Here is a 21,018-nt window from a genome sequence, read left to right as displayed (position 1 = left end):
ACAGCCCTCCATACACACACATACACAGCCCTCATTACACACACATACGCAGCTCTCCATACACATACGCAGCCCTCCATACACACACATACACAGCCCTCAATACACACGCATACGCAGCTCTTTATACACACGCATACACAGCCCTTCATACACACGCATACACAGCCCTCCATACACACGCATACACAGCCCTCTATACACACGAATACGCAGCCCTCCATACACACACATACGCAGCCCCCCATACACACACATACGCAGCCCTCCATACACACACATACGCAGCCCTCCATACACACACATACACAGCCCTCCATACACATACACAGCCCTCCATACACATACACAGCTCTTCATACACACGCATACACAGCCCTCCATACACACACATACACAGCCCTCAATACACACACATACGCAGCTCTCCATACACATACGCAGCCCTCCATACACACGCATACACAACCCTCCATACACACGCACACAAAGCCCTCCATACACACGCATATGCAGCCCTCCATACACACGCATACGCAGCCCTCCATAAACACGCATACGTAGCCCTCCATACACACCCATACGCAGCCCTCCATATACACACATACACAGCCCTCCATACACACACATACACAGCCCTCCATACACACACATACGCAGCCCTCCATACACACACATACACAGCCCTCCATACACACACATATGCAGCTCTTTATACACACACATACGCAGCCCTCCATACACACGCATACACAGCCCTCCATACACACGCATACACAGCCCTCCATACACACGCATACACAGCCCTTCATACAAACCCATACGCAGCCCTCCATACACACACATACGCAGCCCTCCATACACACACATACACAGCCCTCCACACACATATGCAGCCCTCCATACACACCCATACACAGCCCTCCATACACACACGTACACAGTCCTCAATACACACATACGCAGCTCTCCATACACACATGTGGTGTAGGGGTGTTGCAATGGTGAATGAAGGGTCTGGTGATGTTAACCCTTACTTGTCGTGACACCAGGGTGAAGTTTGCTTAGTATAATAGGTCCTGCCACCAACCGGCCCACAAACGGCACGGAGAATAAACGTAATGCTTACAGCAGATTTATGAGATAACTGGAAACTTTTACTAGAACTTTTATGCAACAGTCTTTACAATTAACCTCCTGTGCGGTATTCCCGAGCGTGACTCGGGGTTAATTTTCCCTGCCAGGATCGGTAACCCCGAGTCACGCTCGGGGTAGAATTGCAGAGTTCCCGGCCGGGCTGCACGATATATCGCAAAAGCAATGCGATATAGCGATGCGGCCCCCGGGAAAACATGTGATTATCTGCTCTGGTCGCCTCCCGTTGCGGGGGCCGGCCAGAGCAGGTAAAGAAAAATACTAAAAGTCAGTGTTTCCCTACCAGGGGGCCTCCAGCTGTTGCAAAACTACAACTCTCAGCATGCCCGAACAGCCAAAGGCTGTCCGGGCATGCTGGGAGTAGTAGTTTCACAACAGCTGGAGGCACCCTGTTAGAAAAACACTGAGCTAAATGTAAAAGGAAAAAGTAGTAAAATTAATAAAACCTTTTGCTCACCTAGTCCCGGTCCCTGAAGATGTCGTTCCCCTCCGTGCGCTCTGGTCCCTGCTCTCTTCGCTATTCATCTTACAGGACCTTTCCCTTTTCAGCCAATCACAGGCTGCAGTGGTGTAAAGCCTGTGATTGGCTGAAGGGGAAAGGGCTTGTTCTGCAGCAAATACACTTGACATCTGCCCGGCAAACCTAGTGTATGCTGCTGCAGGACAAAGTGAGAAGGGGGGGGGGGATGAATGTGACATAGGGGGGAATGTGACGGGGGGGTTGTGACAAGGGGGGGGATGTGACAAGGGGGAGGGGAATGTAACATGAAGGGGAGAATGTGACAGGGGGGGATGTGACAAGGGGGAGGGGAATGTAACATGAAGGGGGAGAATGTGACAGGGGGGATGTGACAAGGGGGGGAATGTGACAGGGGGGGGAATGTGACAAGGAGGGGGGAATGTGACAGGGGGGGGAATGTGACATGAAGGGGGGGGATGTGACAGGGGGAGGGGAATGTAACATGAAGGGGGAGAATGTGACAAAGGGGGGAATGTGACAAGGGGGGAAGAATGTGACAAGGAGGGGGAGAATGTGACGGGGGGATGTGACAAGGGAGAGGGGGAATGTGACAAGGGAGGGGGAATGTGACGGGGGAGATGTGAAATGGGCGGAGGGAGGTGTGAAATTCAGTGCAAAAAATTGTACCGCTTTTGGTACAAATTTCCAGACAGAATCATACCACCAGGGAGGTTAAACAGTTTCTCCTGAGGCAACCGGAATGCAGGTTCCTCACAAACTTTGCTGGGACTGATAGTAATGAGCTTTCAGCAGGCCACTGTGCTACTAGATTTGAGTAGGGATAGTAGTCACACAGGATTTGTAGGTTAAGATTTATCACTCACGGTTTTAGTGCCTGCTTGTTCTTTAGGCTTTGGCCTAGTTTGAGATGAGATTGAAGATATGCTGATTGTGCTTGCTTGATAGTCCGGAACTAAGAGCAGAAACTAAGAGAGTGAATTTACAGACTACAGCCCTTTATATAATAGGGGACTGGACTGAGCTCATTGGCCAGCAAACCTGTAGGTCCTGAACCCAGTGAACTCTGGGTACGTCACATGACCCAGGAAGGTCCTAAAATATCTGTACATTCACAAATGTAGATCACATGACCTTGGAAGGTCCTATACATTTATTTTACCTATACATTAAATAATATACATGTAAATACAATGATATGAGGAAACCAAGGGACAAGCCCTCCAGGAGAGCCCTGTATAGATGGAGGGACTCTAGCTGAGGGGATTTAACACAGGGGACAAGACAAGGTCCTGTACCGGGATACCACACACACATACGCAGCCCTCCACACACACACATACGAAGCCCCCATATACACACTTAGCTCTCTATACACAGCCCTCCATACACACACATACACAGCCCCATATACACACATACGCAGCCCTCCATACACACACATACGCAGCTCTCCATACACACATGTGGTGTAGGGGTGTTGCAATGGTGAATGAAGGGTCTGGTGATGTTAACCCTTACTTGTCGTGACACCAGGGTGAAGTTTGCTTAGTATAATAGGTCCTGCCACCAACCGGCCCACAAACGGCACGGAGAATAAACATAATGCTTACAGCGGATTTATGAGATAACTGGAAACTTTTACTTGAACTTTTATGCAACAGTCTTAACAATTAAACAGTTTCTCCTGAGGCAACCGGGATGCAGGTTCCTCACAAGCTTTGCTGGGACTGATAGTAATGAGCTTTCAGCAGGCCACTGTGCTACTAATTATAAGATTTGAGTAGGGATAGTAGTCACACAGGATTTGTAGGTTAAGATTTATCACTCACAGTTTTAGTGCCTGCTGGTTCTTTAGGCTTTGGCCTAGTTTGAGATGAGATTGAAGATATGCTGATTGTGCTTGCTTCATAGTCCGGAACTAAGAGCAGAAACTAAGAGAGTGAATTTACAGACTACAGCCCTTTATATAATAGGGGGCTGGACTAAGCTCATTGGCCAGCAAACCTGTAGGTCCTGAACCCAGTGAACTCTGGGTACGTCACATGACCAAGGAAGGTCCTTAAATATCTGTACATTCACAAATGTAGATCACATGACCTGGGAAGGTCCTATACATTTATTTTACCTATACATTAAATAATATACATGTAAATACAATGATATGAGGAAACCAAGGGGCAAGCCCTCCAGGAGAGCCCTGTATAGATGGAGGGACTCTAGCTGAGGGGACTTAACACAAGGGACAAGACAAGGTCCTGTACCGGGATACCACACACACATACGCAGCCCTCCATACACACACATACGAAGCCCCCATATACACACTTAGCTCTCTATACACAGCCCTCCATACACACACATACACAGCCCCATATACACACATACACAGCTCTTCATACACACACATACGCAGCCCCATATACACAAATACACAGCCCCCATGTACATTTATGCCCATATGCTGGAAGGGGTTAAATAGAGATAATGTTTCATTTTTGCAAGTCAGTTTTTTCCTCCTAGCCCTCTAATACTCATAATAATGCTTTCAATTTCACATCTACCCATATGGGGCTTGTTTTTCACACTACCAATTGTACTTTGTAATGACTTTACTCGTTTTAGCACAAACTGTAAACCAAAAAACTATTTTGTGGGGCCAAATTGAAAAAAAATAAGAAAAATGCCATTTTGAAACTTTTTTGGGGCTAAAGGGGGAGATTTATCAAAACCTGTCCAGAAGAAAAGTTACCCAGTTGCCCATAGCAGCCAATCAGATCTCTTCTTTCATTTTTAACAAGGCCTCTGCAAAATGAAAGAAGCAATCTGTTTTGGTTGCTATGGGCAACTGGGCAACTTTTCCTCCTGACAGGTTTTGATAAATCTTCCTCAATGTTTCTACACAGTGCACTTTTCAGTAAAAATGCCTTTTTGCCACAGCCGATTTGCAAGAAGTCACTGAACACAGTCAAATTGGTTTATGCGTAGCAGTGGTCAAAAATGTATCGCTGGTACTTTCTTGTGAAAAAGTCCCCCCCCCCCTCCCCTACTTTTTCCATAAGTCCCCGCCAGATAGGGACCGTACCATAGGGACCATATTCAGAAAAATTACTAGGCATTGGCACAGACGGACTGGCCTATCGGGATACCGGGAAATTTTCCAGTGGGCCGCTGATCCTGGTGCCGCTTTGAGATGTGGCTGCATTTTTTTCCCCTCCAGCATCATTGGTGCTTATGGAGCAGGGGGCCCCCGTCACATTAGGGACATCTGGTTTCCCGAAAAATCTTTTCGGGATACAAGGATGCCCCGGTTACCTCTCTGCGGCCCCTCATTAACTTTAAAAATGCAGGGGCCGCCGGGAGGTAGCGCACGCAGGGATGTCACTCACGCCCCGTGCGTGCGCCCATAGTAACAGAGTAGAGCTGAGCAGTGAGGAGGACGCGCACACATGGTAAGTGACCAGCGGCACGTCATCTTCAGTGTTCCAACCACCCCACCTCCGGTCCGGTGACCCCAGAGCAGTGGCCGGAATACTGAAGTGGGGCAGTAAACAGGCAGACAGCCTCCAGCCATACACTGTATATGGCTGAAAGCTGTATGTCTGTGGGGGAACTGTACTGCACCTAATGCGGGGGAACTATACTGCACCTAATGTGGAGGAACTATACTGCACCTAATGTGGGGGAACTATACTGCACCTAATGTGGGGGAACTATACTGCACCTAATGTGGGGGACTATGCTGCACCTTATGTGGGGAACTATACTGCACCTAATGTGGGGAACTATACTGCACCTAATGTGGGGGACTATACTGCCAACCTAATGTGTGGGGACTTATACTGCACCTAATCTGGGGGACCTACAACCTAATGTGGGGGAACTATACTGCATCTAATGTGGGGGAGCTATCCTGCACCTAATGTGGGGGAGCTATCCTGCACCTAATGTGGGGGACTATACTGCACCTAATGTGGGGAACTATACTGCACATAATGTGGGGAACTATACTGCACCTAATGGGGGGACTGTACTACAACCTATTGTGGGGGACTATACTGCCAACCTAATGTGGGGGACTACACTGCCAACCTAATGTGGGGAACTATACTGCCAACCTAATGTGGGGAACTATACTGCCAACCTCATGTGGGGGACTACACTGCCAACCTAATGTGGGGAACTATACTGCCAACCTAATGTGGGGAACTATACTGCCATCCTAATGTGGGGAACTATACTGCCAGCCTAATGTGGGGGACTATACTGCACCTAATGTGGGGGAACTTTACAGAACCTAATGTGGGGGAACTGTACTGCACACCTAATGTGGGGGAACTGTACTGGCAACCTAATGTGGGGGACTATACTGCCAACCTCATGTGGGGGACTACACTGCCAACCTAATGTGGGGAACTATACTGCCAACCTAATGTGGGGAACTATACTGCCATCCTAATGTGGGGAACTATACTGCCAGCCTAATGTGCGGGACTTATACTGCACCTAATCTGGGGGAACTACAACCTAATGTGGGGGAACTATACTGCACCTAATGTGGGGGAACTGTCGGGGGGCCCTATCATAATGAAGTGTTCCGTCTTCCAGGCAGCCTTAATCTGGCCCTGGGGGGGGGGGGAGGGGGGGGAACAGCATTATATTAAGTGGAGCGGGTTAGTGGTGGGATACAGCAGTGTATTAGGGAGGGCCGGGGGGGGGGGTGATCAGCATTGAATTAGGGGGAAGGGGTGAACAGTATTGTATTAGGGGGATGGGCAAAATCAGAATTGTATTAGGGGGATTTGGAATCAGCATTGTATTAGGGGGAGGGGGATCAGCATTGTATTTGGGGGAGAGGGGATCAGCATTGTATTAGGGGGAGGGGGGATCAGCATTGTATTAGGGGGTGAGGGGATCAGCATTGTATTAGGGGGAGGGTGGATCAGCATTGTATTAGGTGAGAAGGTATCAGCATTGTATATGGGGGGATGGGAGGGGGATCAGCAGTGTATTAGGGGGATGGGAGGGGGATCAGCAGTGTATTAGGGGGAATGGGAAAGGAGGGGGGTCAGCATTAGGGGGAGGGGGGACAGCAGTGTATTAGGGGGAGGGGATCAGCAGTATATTAGGGGGAGGGGGTCTGCAGTGTATTAGTGGGGGGTCTGCAGTGTATTAGATTAGAGAGTTAGCATTGTATTAGAGCTCAGGAGGGGAGTTAGCATTGTATTAGAGCTCAGGAGGGGAGTTAGCATTGTATTAGAGCTCAGGAGGGGAGTCAGCATTGTGTTAGAGCTCAGGAAAGAGTGGAGGACGGGAAAGATCTGACATGGGAATTTGAGATGAGGCATTTTTAGATTATATTATGTAGGGGTCTAAAGTAGTGTTGCTCGCGAATATTCGCAATTCAAATTTTATTCGCGAATATCGCATATTCGCGAATATTCGCGAATATAGCGCTATATATTCGTAATTACGAATATTCATTTTTTTTTTTTTTTTCGTAATTTTTTTTTTTCACAGTACACATCACAGTGATCATCCCTCTCTGCTTCCAGCTTATGTGGTGTAAGAAGGCTCTAATACTACTGTGTGAGACTGGTGTGCGAATTTTCGCATATGCGAAAATATGCATATGCTACTTTTCGCATATGCGAATTTGCGCTTATGTTAATTTTTGTATATGCAAATTTTCGCATATGTTTATTTTCACACATGCGAATATACGCATATGCGAAAATAAAACTAGAACATTGCGAATATGCGAATATTCTCGAATATGACGAATATTCGTCCATATATTCGCGAATATTCGCGAATTCGAATATGGCCTATGCCGCTCAACACTAGTCTAAAGTTAGGCAACTTGGGCTGTGGTGATTATATATTTTAATATATATTTGTGGGGAAGGAAATGTAAATAGGTTGAGGGAGAAAGACTAGGGTGATGCAGGGGCGGACATATCGCCTGTGCAGCCGGTTCAGCTGCACAGGGGCCCAGCGTGGGAGGGGGCCCGCCCTCACACGCTGGGCCGGTCCTACCATCGGACCCAGTGCACAGGGCCGCCATCAGGGGGTAAACCCATACACTTGTATGGGGCCCGGAGCTTCAGGGAGGCCCGGACGTCCCTGTACTTTTTTTTTTCCCGGCTAGTCAGTGAGTGACTGCGACTGTCACTCACTGACTCCTGGCTGGGTACCCGTCGGAACTATGACCGGGCCTCATAGTCCGGGGGGCCCGCAGGACTATGAGGCCCGCTCTTTCTAGGGCGCGGGCCCCTTAAGAAGTACGGCAGGGCCGGACAGGCCAGGGGCTGATGGGAGTCGACGTGCCCCGCGCAGGCACGCACGTCTACTCCAGTCACCTGACCTGTCCCGGCGCGATCTCCAGTCCAGCAGCCTCCCACGGATCCTCCCCGTGCAGTGGAACAGGAGTGTGACAGGAGCAGCAGCTGCAACGAACCCCGGCAGGGTAAGTGAACGGGGGGGGGGGGGTTGGATGGGGGCTATGTTGTTTGCAGACTACAATGGTGATGAGAGGTGCAGGGGAACAGGTGCTTGGGGTGTTATAGGGGTGATGAGAGGGGGGGGGGGTTATGGGGGTAATGAGAAGTGCAGGGGGTGTTATAGGGGGATGAGAGGTGCAGGGGGGTGTTATGGGGGGATGAAAGGTGCATGGGGAGGTTATGGGGGTGATGAGAGGTGCAGGGGGGTGTTATGGGGGTAATGAGAGGTGCAGGGGGGTGTTATGGGGGGGGGTGAGAGGTGCAGGGGGTGTTATGGGGGGATGAAAGGTGCATGGGGAGGTTATGGGGGTGATGAGAGGTGCAGGGGGGTTATGGGGGTGATGAGAGATGCAGGGGGTGTTATGGGAGTGATGAGAGATGCAGGGGGGTGTTATGGGAGTGATGAGAGATGCAGGGGGTGTTATGGGAGTGATGAGAGATGCAGGGGGTGTTATGGGAGTGATGAGAGATGCAGGGGGTGTTATGGGGGTGATGAGAGGGGGGGGTGTTATGGGGTGATGAGAGGTGCAGGGGGGGTTATGGGGGTGGAGAGGTGCAGGGGGGTGTTATGGGGGTGGTGAGAGATGCAGGGGGCATTATAATAGTGATGAGGAGAGGTGCGGGGGTTATAGTAGTGATGAGGAGAGGTGTGTGGGGGGGTTATAGTAGTGATGAGGAGAGGTGTGTGGGGGGTTATAGTAGTGATGAGGAGAGGTGTGTGGGGGGGTTATAGTAGTGATGAGGAGAGGTGTGTGGGGGGGTTATAGTAGTGATGAGGAGAGGTGCGGGGGGGGGTTATAGTAGTGATGAGGAGAGGTGCGGGGGGGTTATAGTAGTGATGAGGAGAGGTGCGGGGGTGGTTATAGTAGTGTTGAGGAGAGGTTTGGCAGGGGTTATGGGGGTGATGAGGACACAGAGGATAAGAGGTATTATATTTAGTGGGTATAGTGTGTGGCAGGATTATATTTAGTGGGTACAGTGTATAGCAGTATTATATTCAGGGTACAGTGTGTGGCAGGATTATATTCAGGGTACAGTGTGTGGCAGTATTATATTTAGTGGGTACAGTGTATAGCAGTATTATATTCAGGGTACAGTGTGGGGCAGTATTTTATTTAGGTTACACTTTCTGGCAAGGTTATAATGATTATTGTCTTCATGCAGAGGATGAGGATCTGCAGACAGTGAGGAGCCAATGATGTCCGGATGTCAGACTCTGCAGAGAAGATGGAGCTGGGGGAAGACCTGGTCTCTGGACGAGATGAAGAAGAAAAGAAGACGTCACTCAGGTCACTGACATCATTGTGTGTTCTTATGACTGTCCCATCAGAGCTGTAGTCACTTGTAAGTTCTGCAGTGATGATGGGTAAAACTGTGTCTCTTCAGCTGTTACAAAACTACAACTCCCATTGCCTGAGGCTCTCCAGACATGATGGGAGTTTTAGCTTTCCAACAGCTGGAGAACCACTTCAACCGAGGTGATCGGTGGGGGTCTCAGGCCTTGAGTTGTGTAAGGGGCCCCGAAATTTCTGATGGCAGCCCTGCCAGTGCACATATGACAGGGAAACCAGTCTTGCCCAGTCACTAAACTGCTACTTACATCTGCCCATGGGGACTTCCTGGCTGAGGTGCGTGCGGTGAGTGACGTCATCGCAAGCACCTGGACGCTGACGTCCAGCGCAGAGCGTGCGATGATGTCACTTATAGCACGCACCTCTGCCAGGAAGTCCCCATGGGCAAATGTAAGTAGTGCAGGCCAGGTAAGAGTGTGTGGGTGAGTGAGAGTGTGTGTGTGTTTGTTTGTTGGGGTTATGCTATGCTACCTAATGTGGGGAATCTATGCTACCTAATGTGGGGAATATATGCTATGCTACCTAATGTGGGGAAATTATGCAATGCTACCTAATGTGGGGAATATATGCTATGCTACCTAATGTGGGGAATCTATGCTACCTAATGTGGGGAATATATGCTATGCTACCTAATGTGGGGAATCTTTGCTACACTACCTAATGTGGGGAATATATGCTACGCTACCTAATGTGGGGAATCTATGCCATGCTACCTAATGTGGGGAATATATGCTATGCTACGCTACCTAATGTGGGGCTACGCTACCTAATGTAGGGAATCTATGCTACGCTACCTAATGTGGGGAATATATGCTGCGCTACCTAATGTGGGGAATATATGCTACGCTACCTAATGTGGGGAAATTATGCTACGTTACCTAATGTGGGGAAACTATGCAAACTATGCAATGCTACCTAATGTGGGGAATATATGCTACATAATGTGGGGAAACTATGCTACCTAATGTGGGGAATCTATGCTACCTAATGTGGGGGAACTGCTGCTTATCTAATGCAAATTAATGTGAGTTGCAGTGCAATTTTATGGCATATTACTACAACTCCCATTGCCTGAGGCTCTCCAGACATGATGGGAGTTTTAGCTTTCCAACAGCTGGAGAACCACTTCAACCGAGGTGATCGGTGGGGGTCTCAGGCCTTGAGTTGTGTAAGGGGCCCCGAAATTTCTGATGGCAGCCCTGCCAGTGCACATATGACAGGGAAACCAGTCTTGCCCAGTCACTAAACTGCTACTTACATCTGCCCATGGGGACTTCCTGGCTGAGGTGCGTGCGGTGAGTGACGTCATCGCAAGCACCTGGACGCTGACGTCCAGCGCAGAGCGTGCGATGATGTCACTTATAGCACGCACCTCTGCCAGGAAGTCCCCATGGGCAAATGTAAGTAGTGCAGGCCAGGTAAGAGTGTGTGGGTGAGTGAGAGTGTGTGTGTGTTTGTTTGTTGGGGTTATGCTATGCTACCTAATGTGGGGAATCTATGCTACCTAATGTGGGGAATATATGCTATGCTACCTAATGTGGGGAAATTATGCAATGCTACCTAATGTGGGGAATATATGCTATGCTACCTAATGTGGGGAATCTATGCTACCTAATGTGGGGAATATATGCTATGCTACCTAATGTGGGGAATCTTTGCTACACTACCTAATGTGGGGAATATATGCTACGCTACCTAATGTGGGGAATCTATGCCATGCTACCTAATGTGGGGAATATATGCTATGCTACGCTACCTAATGTGGGGCTACGCTACCTAATGTAGGGAATCTATGCTACGCTACCTAATGTGGGGAATATATGCTGCGCTACCTAATGTGGGGAATATATGCTACGCTACCTAATGTGGGGAAATTATGCTACGTTACCTAATGTGGGGAAACTATGCAAACTATGCAATGCTACCTAATGTGGGGAATATATGCTACATAATGTGGGGAAACTATGCTACCTAATGTGGGGAAACTATGCTACCTAATGTGGGGAATCTATGCTACCTAATGTGGGGGAACTGCTGCTTATCTAATGCAAATTAATGTGAGTTGCAGTGCAATTTTATGGCATATTACTTTTTTTTTTTGGGGGGGGGGGCCCAGGCACATTCTTTGCACAGGGGCCCTCTGTTGTCTGTGTCCGCCCCTGGGGTGATGGTATTATATATTGCAATATGATATATTTTTGGTTTAGAGCAGGGGTAGGTAACCTTCGACTTTCCAGATGTTTTGGACTACATCTCCAATAAGGCTTGCAAAGCATCATGGGAGGTGTAGTCCACAACATCTGGAGTGGCAACAGGATGTCTACCCCTGGTTTACCTTCTATGAACAAGAAAATGACGACGTGCTGGTATAATGACACTAATGGGGCTGGTATGTAATTTTTTCCAGGGCTGGTTTTCACACCCAGTCCGGCCCTGGGCATTGGCAGGAATATACAGAGGGTGTCGCTAAGCGCTATGGTCCTGCACAGCAGGTCAGGCCACTTGTTAATCAGGTACAGCAGCCGAATAACAAGCAGCCAGGCTGGCCTCTGCATTCCCATAGAGCAGAGGGGCGGCCTGAGCCCACTGGAGCAAGACAGGGCTTCTCCTCCTCCGAGCCATCAGCCGGGAGTGTGTACAAAGAGCCGCCGTGTACAGGGAAGCCGAAGGTACCGTCACCAAGCTCTGCTACCCATCTGCAGCTCACCCCCCTCCCCCAAGCCACCATACACATATAACATGCTGCCCTCTCATGACAGTTTGGCTGGGTTCAGACCCCAGACCACACTCTTCCCCCAAACATAGATGCGAGACCAGATCCTTTTCCTTTTCCTAAACATAGTCCCCAGAACCCATAAGGACACACTGCCTTAACAGGTCTCTCTATAGGGTACAAAACTACAACTACCAGCATGCCCTGACAGTTAGGACATGTTTGGAGTTGTAGTTTTGCAACATTTGGAGAGTCAAAGGTTGGGCTTGCAGCCCTAATGTGCCTCTCTATATGGTACACAACTACAACTCCCAGCACACCCTGATTTTAAATGAATGTGAATAGGCCCCTCTCCCAAAAAATAATTTAATCTCTTTTCACATTTCACAGAAGAAAAAATATAAATAAATAAATAAAATATAAAACATGTTAAAACTACAGATCATGGCACAAAAAATGTGCCCTCATACAGCCCTGTATATGGAAAAATAATAAAGTTATAGAGGGTCAGCATGCAGCCACACACAGAACACAGCCACTTTTTCTTGCAGTGTAAAATTGTCTGTGCTGAGATAATTTCTCCTCGCTGTGTATGGCTCAGACAAATTGATCATATGCTGTGTGCCATTTCATAAATGTAACGTACGTCAGCACTTCTACCACAGACAATACTATCTTTATTCTGTAGGTCCATACAATGATACCCAATTTATATAGGTTTTGTTTTATCTTACTACTTTTATAAAATTAAAGCTTTTTGTTTGAAAATTAGTATGCTTAAAATTTTCCTTTTCTGACCCTATAACCCTTTTTTTTCCCTATATAGGGCTGTATGGGGGCTCATATTTTGTGCCATAATCTGTAGTTTTTGTCGGTACCAGTTTTGTTTTGATGGAACTTTTTTATCCTTTTTATTAATTTTTTTCTTGAAGTGACCAAAAATCAGAAATTCAGGATTTTCTTTTTAATGTTTACACCACTGACCATGCGGTTTCATTAACGTTATATTTTAATAGTTTGGACATTTCCACACGCAGTGACACCACATTACTTTATTGGGTAAAGGGGGTGATTTACACTTTTATTAGGGGAGGGGCGTGATTGCTGATAATTGCAGTCAATACTTACCAGGAATGTAGCGCGCTCAGCAAGTAAGTGCACTTCATACACTCGTACTGCGATCAAGGCATACATGTACACCCTGTGACGTTAAGGTGTTTTTGTGTTTACACAGGCTGCAGAAAACTCCCCGCCCTGACCACACACACAGCCTACCTCCCACAGTCCTGACAGATCCTGACCTCCCACAGTCCTGACAGATCCTGACCTCCCACAGTCCTGACAGATCCTGACCTCCCACAATCCTGACAGATCCTGACCTCCCACAGTCCTGACAGATCCTGACCTCCCACAATCCTGACAGATCCTGACCACCCACAGTCCTGACAGATCCTGACCTCCCACAATCCTGACAGATCCTGACCTCCCACAGTTCTGACAGATCCTGACCTCCCACAATCCTGACAGATCCTGACCTCCCACAGTCCTGACAGATCGTGACCTCCCACAATTCTGACAGATCCTGACCTCCCACAGTCCTGACAGATCCTGACCTCCCACAGTCCTGACAGATCCTGACCTCCCACAGTCCTGACAGATCCTGACCTCCCACAGTCCTGACAGATCCTGACCTACCACAATCCTGACAGATCCCTGTCTCCTGAATTCACTGCTCCCTGAAGGTACCTGTGCTGAGGAGCCTGAAGCTATATTTTGTAGCGTCATGTAACATTGAATGGTTCCACCCTCTCTGGTCCTTTGTGGCTCCTCCCTTGCAAAGCCACAACTAGTTAAAATGCTATCCCCCAGATTTGTGAGGGTTCCTACACCCCTGTTCCCTGGTCTTGTTATCCCTTTTCTTTGATACTCTTGAGTTTTGATATAATATGTTGATCCAAAATCTGCACTGCAGATTACAATATATTTTACAGTATAAATATAATAAACAGGGCCATTCACGTCTCCATTTACATTTCCTCATCTCAGTTTGGAGGTGATTGATTCCAGGTGTAACCCAAACCTTCCTTCATAGCAGCATTTCAGGAGGCCAATGGGAAATTACCTATTACCTTGTTTAAACTGCACATTTTTATAGCTATTTGCAAATATAGGAACGTACCAGACCTCAGTAATCTACACAGACCAATGAGGCACGTGCTGTTATTCCATAGTGCCTGACACAGGTTGAGTTTTATTTTATTTTAATTTTTTTTCCTTCCACAAACGTTTTTTTACTGAACTTTTAATTATAAACATAAGAAAAGGGGGTGAAAGTGGTCGTGTGATGCCCCCACAGGACGGCCATGAAACCGATGGACGCAGTAGGTACTGTTACCATGTGATGTCTATGGGGGCCAAGATACAGGTATATTGTGTAACTAAAGAAGGGCTGTCAATCAGCTGACCCAAAGAACTGTTGTAATAATATGTATGTTAGAAAAGCATTGTACTGACTAATTCTTGCTTTCTTTTAACAGCGCTATATAAAAAAAACAAAGAAAAAGAAAAATAGTGCATAATTCTTTTCTACATATTTTCTTTGTATTGGACTTTACACAGAAAACAATAAAATATGCTGTATTTACTGGGGTATACCACGCACCGGCCTATAACACGCACCCTCATTTTACCAAGGATATTTGGGTAAAAAAAGTTGCACTACAAATTTTGGGGGGCTTTTTCTCCTTTTACCCATTATGAAAAGGAAAAGTTGGGGGCTACACCAGCCTGTTAGTGTAAAAAAAAATAAAAACATTTACACTGACATGCTGGTGTTGCCAAAAAACACAATTTTTGTGGGGAAATTAAAAAGAAAAACGCAATTTTGCTAATTTTGGAAGGTTTCGTTTTCACGCCGTACAATTTACGGTAAAAATGACATGTGTTCTTTATTCTGAGGGTCAATACGATTAAAATGATACCCATTATGACATACTTTTCTATTATTGTTGCGCTTAAAAAAAATCCCAAACTTTTTAACCAAATTAGTACGTTTATAATCCCTTTATTTTGGTGACCTCTAACTTTTTTATTTTTCCGTATAAGCGGCGGTATGAGGGCTCATTTTTTGCGCCATGATCTGTACTTTTTTTTGATACCATATTTGCACATAAAAAACTTTTAATACATTTTTTATAATTTTTTTTTATAAAACGTATTAAAAAAGTAGCAATTTTGGAATTTTTTTTTTTTTATGTTCACGCCGTTCACCGTACGGGATCATTAACATTTTATTTTAATAGTTCGGACATTTACGCACGCGGCAATACCAAATATGTCTATTAAATTAATTTTTTACGCTTTTTGGGGGTAAAATAGGAAAAAACAGACGTTTAACTTTTTTATTGGGGGAGGGGATTTTTCACTATTTTTTTACTTTAACTTTTAAATTTTTTTACATTTTTTTTTTACACTTGAATAGTCCCCATATGGGACTATTCATAGCAATACCATGATTGCTAATACTGATCTGTTCTATGTATAGGACATAGAACAGGTCAGTGTTATCGGTCATCTTCTGTTCTGGTCTGCTCAATCTCAGACCAGAGCAGAAGACGCCGGGAGCCGGAAGGTGAGGGGACCTCCGTGCGGCCATGTGAATGATCGGATCCCCGCAGCAGGGCTGCGGGCGATCCGATCATTCATTGAAATCGCGCACTGCCGCAGATGCGGGGATCTGTATTGATCCCGGCACCTGAGGGGTTAATGGCGGACGCCCGCTAGATCGCGGGCGTCGGCCATTGACGGCGGGTCCCTGGCTGTGATCAGCAGCCGGGATCAGCCGCGCATGACACGGGCATCGTTCCGATGCCCGCGGTTATGCACAGGACGTAAATGTACGTCCTGGTGTGTTAAGTACCACCACACCAGGACGTACATTTACGTCCTGCGTCCTTAAGGGGTTATGGTATAAATGGGCTGGGTCCTTAAGGGGTTAAGAAGAATCCTCTTCTATAACTTATGGTAAAACCTTCATTCCTCTAGATGTAGAGGAAGCCAGCTTGTCATGGTTACAGATCTCTGATCTGCTCATTGACATATTTCTAATGAAAATGGACTTTTTCTTATATTTGGAAGTCTTCATCTACCCCCGATTAGTGGGCACCAAGTGAACTGTACAGTAAGTTTGAATGGACTGTAACAACTAATATGGACTGTGTATGATTGCACTGGTGGCAAAACAACAGTTCACCAGATGACCATTTAGTGGTTGTTCAACCAGTAACCTACTGCTTTTAGGTAACTACACGTAGAGAGAAGAAAAACGCCTGTGCACTCACCTGTTCAAATGGACTTCTGTTTATTCAGAGTACATCATCGTACAGACGTAGTAGTCCCAAACATGATCCCCGTGTGGAAGGAGCAGAGCAGGATGTTCCGCAGGCAGGGACGTTCACCGGAGCACGACGGTGCCGTTTCATGCCAGTGGGCGTTTCTTCAGGCGCCCTTAGGTAACTGAAGAGATCTCATATCAGAAATGTTTGGCTTTCCATATGATATTTAGTTAAAAAGATAACTAAAAACAGACTTTTAGCCCTGTAGAGGAGAGGTGTCAAACTCATTTTCACCAAGGACCACATGAGCCTTACAGTTGTCTTCAAAGGGCTGCAGGTCTTGTGTTCCCTTATGCCCCTATATAGTAGTTAGGTCCCCCACACTTCCCCAATATAGTACTTAGGTCCCCTCTGTGCTAACATATAGTAGTTAGGCCTCTATACTGCCACCATATAGTAGTGTGCCTCCCGCACTCCCCCCATATAGTAGTTAGGACCACCACACTGCACCCAAATAGTTATTAGTACCCCCATACAGCCCCAATATAGTAGTTAAGACCCCCACACTGCACTCATATAGTATTTAGTACCCTCACACTGCCCCCATATAGTAGTTAGGTCCACCACACAGCCCCATATAGTAGTTGAGAACACCACACTGCCCCATACAGTAGTTAGTTTCACCAGACAGCCCCCAAATAGTAGTTGAGAACCCCACACTGCTCCCATATAGTAGTTGAGAAGCCCATTCTGCTCCTATATAGTAGTTGAGAACACCACACTGCTCTTATATAGTAGTTGAGAACCCCACACTGCTCCTATATAGTAGTTGGGCCCCCCACATACCACTACTGGTCAAAAAGACACATCCCTGCGAGGTCTGAATGGCTACAGTCCTACATCCACAGTGCCTTTACTTCTTCTGCCTCAAGCGGAAGTAGTGGACGCAGGTAGCGCTTTGTGGAGGGGGCCGGGCAAGTACAGGAAACAGGCAGCAAGTCATTAAAAAAATGAAGTGGGGCCCAGATGTGGCCCATGGGCCGTGTGCCGGACACATACTGTAGAGCCACATTCAGCTTTTGTATCACTTCTCTGGGAAAACAGATAAAAAAAGCTGTAATGTGTGGAATAGCTGTTGGCTAAATGGTCATTCTGCCTACAAGTATCTCACCTAACTCCATGTTTGTTTCAGTAGGCAATGGGGAATAAGCAGTAGCCAAAGACCTCTGGGACAGCAGAAACAACGGGCTCTTTCATGGGAGAGGTTCGGTAGACACTCACAACAGAGTCAGGCAATCCTGCTGATAAAAGCTTTTATAAATGTTTTATCCAATGTGTATGGCCGGTTTTAGGCAAATGCCGCCTAGTAATTTTCTGTTATACCAATGCCATTCGTAAGGTTTTTAACCCAGTAACCCTTTAAAAAAAAAAAACGTTATTGAGGGTGGCATCATTCCATGGCGTAAAACAAACCACCTTCCCTGGCAGGGGCGTAGGAACCGGGGGGGGGGGATGGATACCCCCAGGAATTCATGCTGGGGGACCGATAATGAAGTTATCTCCCCCACCAGGCTGCTACTACTTTAAGAGACTGGTACAAGCTTCTGGGTACCTGCAACTCCCACCTGGCCACCGCCACATTAATAAAGAGATACATGCAGACATCAGACCCACCTGCCAGGACGTCGTCAGTTTAACAAACTAGTGCATGCTGGGACAGTTGCTGAGAGAGCCCGGCCGCTGAAGTTATTGGTCCCTGCGTATCTTGCTGCTTATCAAAGAGGAACACAGGGGCAGCATGCAGGGACAGGACAGAAGAGATGAATATATGGGGCTGGACACTAATAATGGTATGTGCACAGTGCAAGACAATTCATCATGGAATATTGCTGGGACTTCAGGAAGGTGGGCAATAGCAGAAATTGTGCAGCACATGAACTGACTGGTCATTGACTGCTCTTCTCTTGCTGCTTGTTACCAGACAACAGTCACATTGGTTCCTTTACTTTAATCTGATAGAATCCATTATGTTGTTGTTGTTTTTATTTAACCTATTACTGTTAAGCAGGGCCAGACTGGGACCAAAAACAGACCCAGGCATTTTAGAATAAGCAGCCCATTTTGGTCAAGGGTGTGGCTATGAGGAGGCGGAGCCACCAACATGAGAGACCAGATGTTAATCATAGTTGGGTATAATAGAGTACATAACGGAAAAAATATATAGATTATATTATATATGCATGCTATACAGGCTATGTTCACGGTGTATTTCAGCCATATTTAATAAAAAAAAAATGTATCCACAAAATCACAAAAAGAATTGCGTCATTATTTTTAATATTAATGTGCTTTATGTATATGTTTATGCATTTATGTATAGGAAAGTAGTTGTCTGTACACACAATATGTAAAAAGGACATATTTTTTACAGCCGTATAAGTACTGTATATACTCGAGTATAAGCCGACCCCAATATAAGCCGAGGCCCCTAATTTCACCCCAAAATCCCAGGAAAAGCTATTGACTCGAGTATAAGCCTAGGGTGGGAAATACATCATCCCCCCCTGTCATCATCCAGACCCTCATCATCATCACCCTGTCATCATCCCCCCTTCATCATCACTGCCTGTCATCATCCCCCCTTCATCTTCACCGCCTGTCATCATCCCCTTGTCATCATCCCACACCCCCCCTTCATCATCCCCTTGTCATCATCCCCACCCCCCTTCATCATCCCCTTGTCATCATCCCCTTGTCATCATTCCACACACACCCCCTTCATCATCCCCTTGCCATAATCCCCCCCCTTCATCATCCCCTTGTCATAATCCCACACACCCCCCTTCATCATCCCCTTGTCATCATCACCACATGTCATCATCATGGTCTTCAACCTGCGGACCTCCAGATATTTCAAAACTACAACTCCCAGCAAGCCCGGGCAGCCATCGACATGTGGTGATGATGACAAGGGGATGATGATAGGCAGAGTTCCTCCCCTTTCCTCCCCTTTCCCTATAGGTATAGGCAGAGTTACCCCCCTTGCCTCCCCTTTCCCTATAGGTATAGGCAGAGTTACCCCCTTTTCCTATAGCTATAGGCAGAGTTACCCCCCCCCTTTTTCCCTAGAGGTATAGGCAGAGTTATCCCCCTCCCCCCTTTTCCCTATAGGTATAGGCAGAGTTATTCCCCTTTCCTCCCCTTTCCCTATAGGTATATGCAGAGTTAAAAAAAAAATGATGCTCACCTGATGTCCCACGCAGCGATCTCTTCAGCAGCAGGGGCCTGTGTCTTCTCCCCTCCACAGTGACATCATGGGTGCCTGTACTGCGTGCTGCGTAGGGGCGGAGGTCATGTCTCCTCTGTGTAAGCGGCAGATGCGGCTCAGACAGAGGGGACGCCTTCTCCTGTATGTACATGTATCGCACATATAGGAGAAGGAAGCGCTGTCTGCTGGGGATCTGGGATGAGTGTCCCGGATCCTCAGTAGCGGCGGCGGGCCCTTAACTCGGCCGGGCGGGGTCTACTTCCTGCGGGCAGTGAGCAGGGTCGGGGGGGGGGTACTACCTGTACCCCCCTGATAGCGGCCCTGCTGGAAGGGGTTATATACCAGCCTTACTATATACCACCCAACGTGAACATCAGAGATGTACAATAAGGATCTGTAATCCCAGGCTCTGATGGATATGTCTAATGTTGTGGCAATGGTGTCGATATTTGCTTATAGCACCACTAACTTTATAGGACTTTTTTATGTAGAAGTGAATAGATACAAATAGTACAGTAGTTTGCAACTGCAAAAGTACTGCACCAACATAACCATAAGAAAACAAATACGCCATAGATGTAAAGGGGTATTACAGCCACTTAAAGCTTATACTCTATCATAGACAATTAATGGAGCACTTGACGGAGAGCCCGTCCCCATTCTTGGGATCACAAGGGGTCCAAGAAGTTGGAGCTCCCCCTTCAATTAAACACTTATCCCCTATCCTGTAGATTGGAGGGAATACATTTTAATGAGCTGGAATAACTGTTTAAAGTAGTGAATGGTGAAGGACACTCTTCTATCTTGCACAATTAAAGGGTTTACCCAGGAATAGAAAAACAGATCTAATTTCTTTCAAAAACAGCTCCACGTCTGTCTCCAGGTTGTGTATGGTATTACAACTTGGCTCCATTCACTCCAATGGAAGTGAACTGCCGAACCAAACCCAACCTAGAGACAGACAGGGAGCGGTTTTTGAAAGAAATTATCTCTGATCTTCTATTTCTTGATAACTCCCTTTAACTTGGATGCTAAAATGCTATATTTTGCTAGACTGCATCAGGGCTCATCCAAGACTGTACAGCCCAGGTCTCCAAACCGAGGACCTCCAGCTGTTGCAAAAAATACAACTTCCAGCTTGCCCGTACAGCTGTCGGCTGTTGGTGCATGCTGGGAGTGGTAGTTTTGTAACAGCTGGAGGTCCACAGTTTGGAG

At 46.9% G+C, this 21,018-nt stretch overlaps 1 long non-coding RNA gene across 3 annotated transcripts in view; it reads right to left on the bottom strand.

The window, feature by feature from the left end:
* The window catches only part of LOC130281798 (uncharacterized), a 35,128-nt gene extending 16,792 nt beyond the window's left edge, over positions 1 to 18,336 (bottom strand). Inside the window, exons 1-2 of one of the 3 annotated variants that reach the window (XR_008846113.1) lie at positions 18,210 to 18,336; positions 16,542 to 16,716 (exon numbers count right to left, since the gene is read on the bottom strand). This is a non-coding gene — a long non-coding RNA (uncharacterized LOC130281798). Of the gene's footprint in view, positions 1 to 16,541; positions 16,717 to 17,706; positions 17,974 to 18,147 lie in introns of those variants that run through there. The other 2 variants (XR_008846111.1, XR_008846112.1) reach the window with 2 other exon arrangements.
* Between the last annotated feature and the right edge of the window lie 2,682 nt (positions 18,337 to 21,018).

The sequence above is a fragment of the Hyla sarda genome, chromosome 7 (assembly GCF_029499605.1).
Source record: "Hyla sarda isolate aHylSar1 chromosome 7, aHylSar1.hap1, whole genome shotgun sequence".
Classification (NCBI taxonomy): domain Eukaryota; kingdom Metazoa; phylum Chordata; class Amphibia; order Anura; family Hylidae; genus Hyla; species Hyla sarda.
The sequence above is the reverse complement of the archived record's forward strand: the minus strand, read 5'-3'. Positions and strand labels throughout refer to the sequence as shown.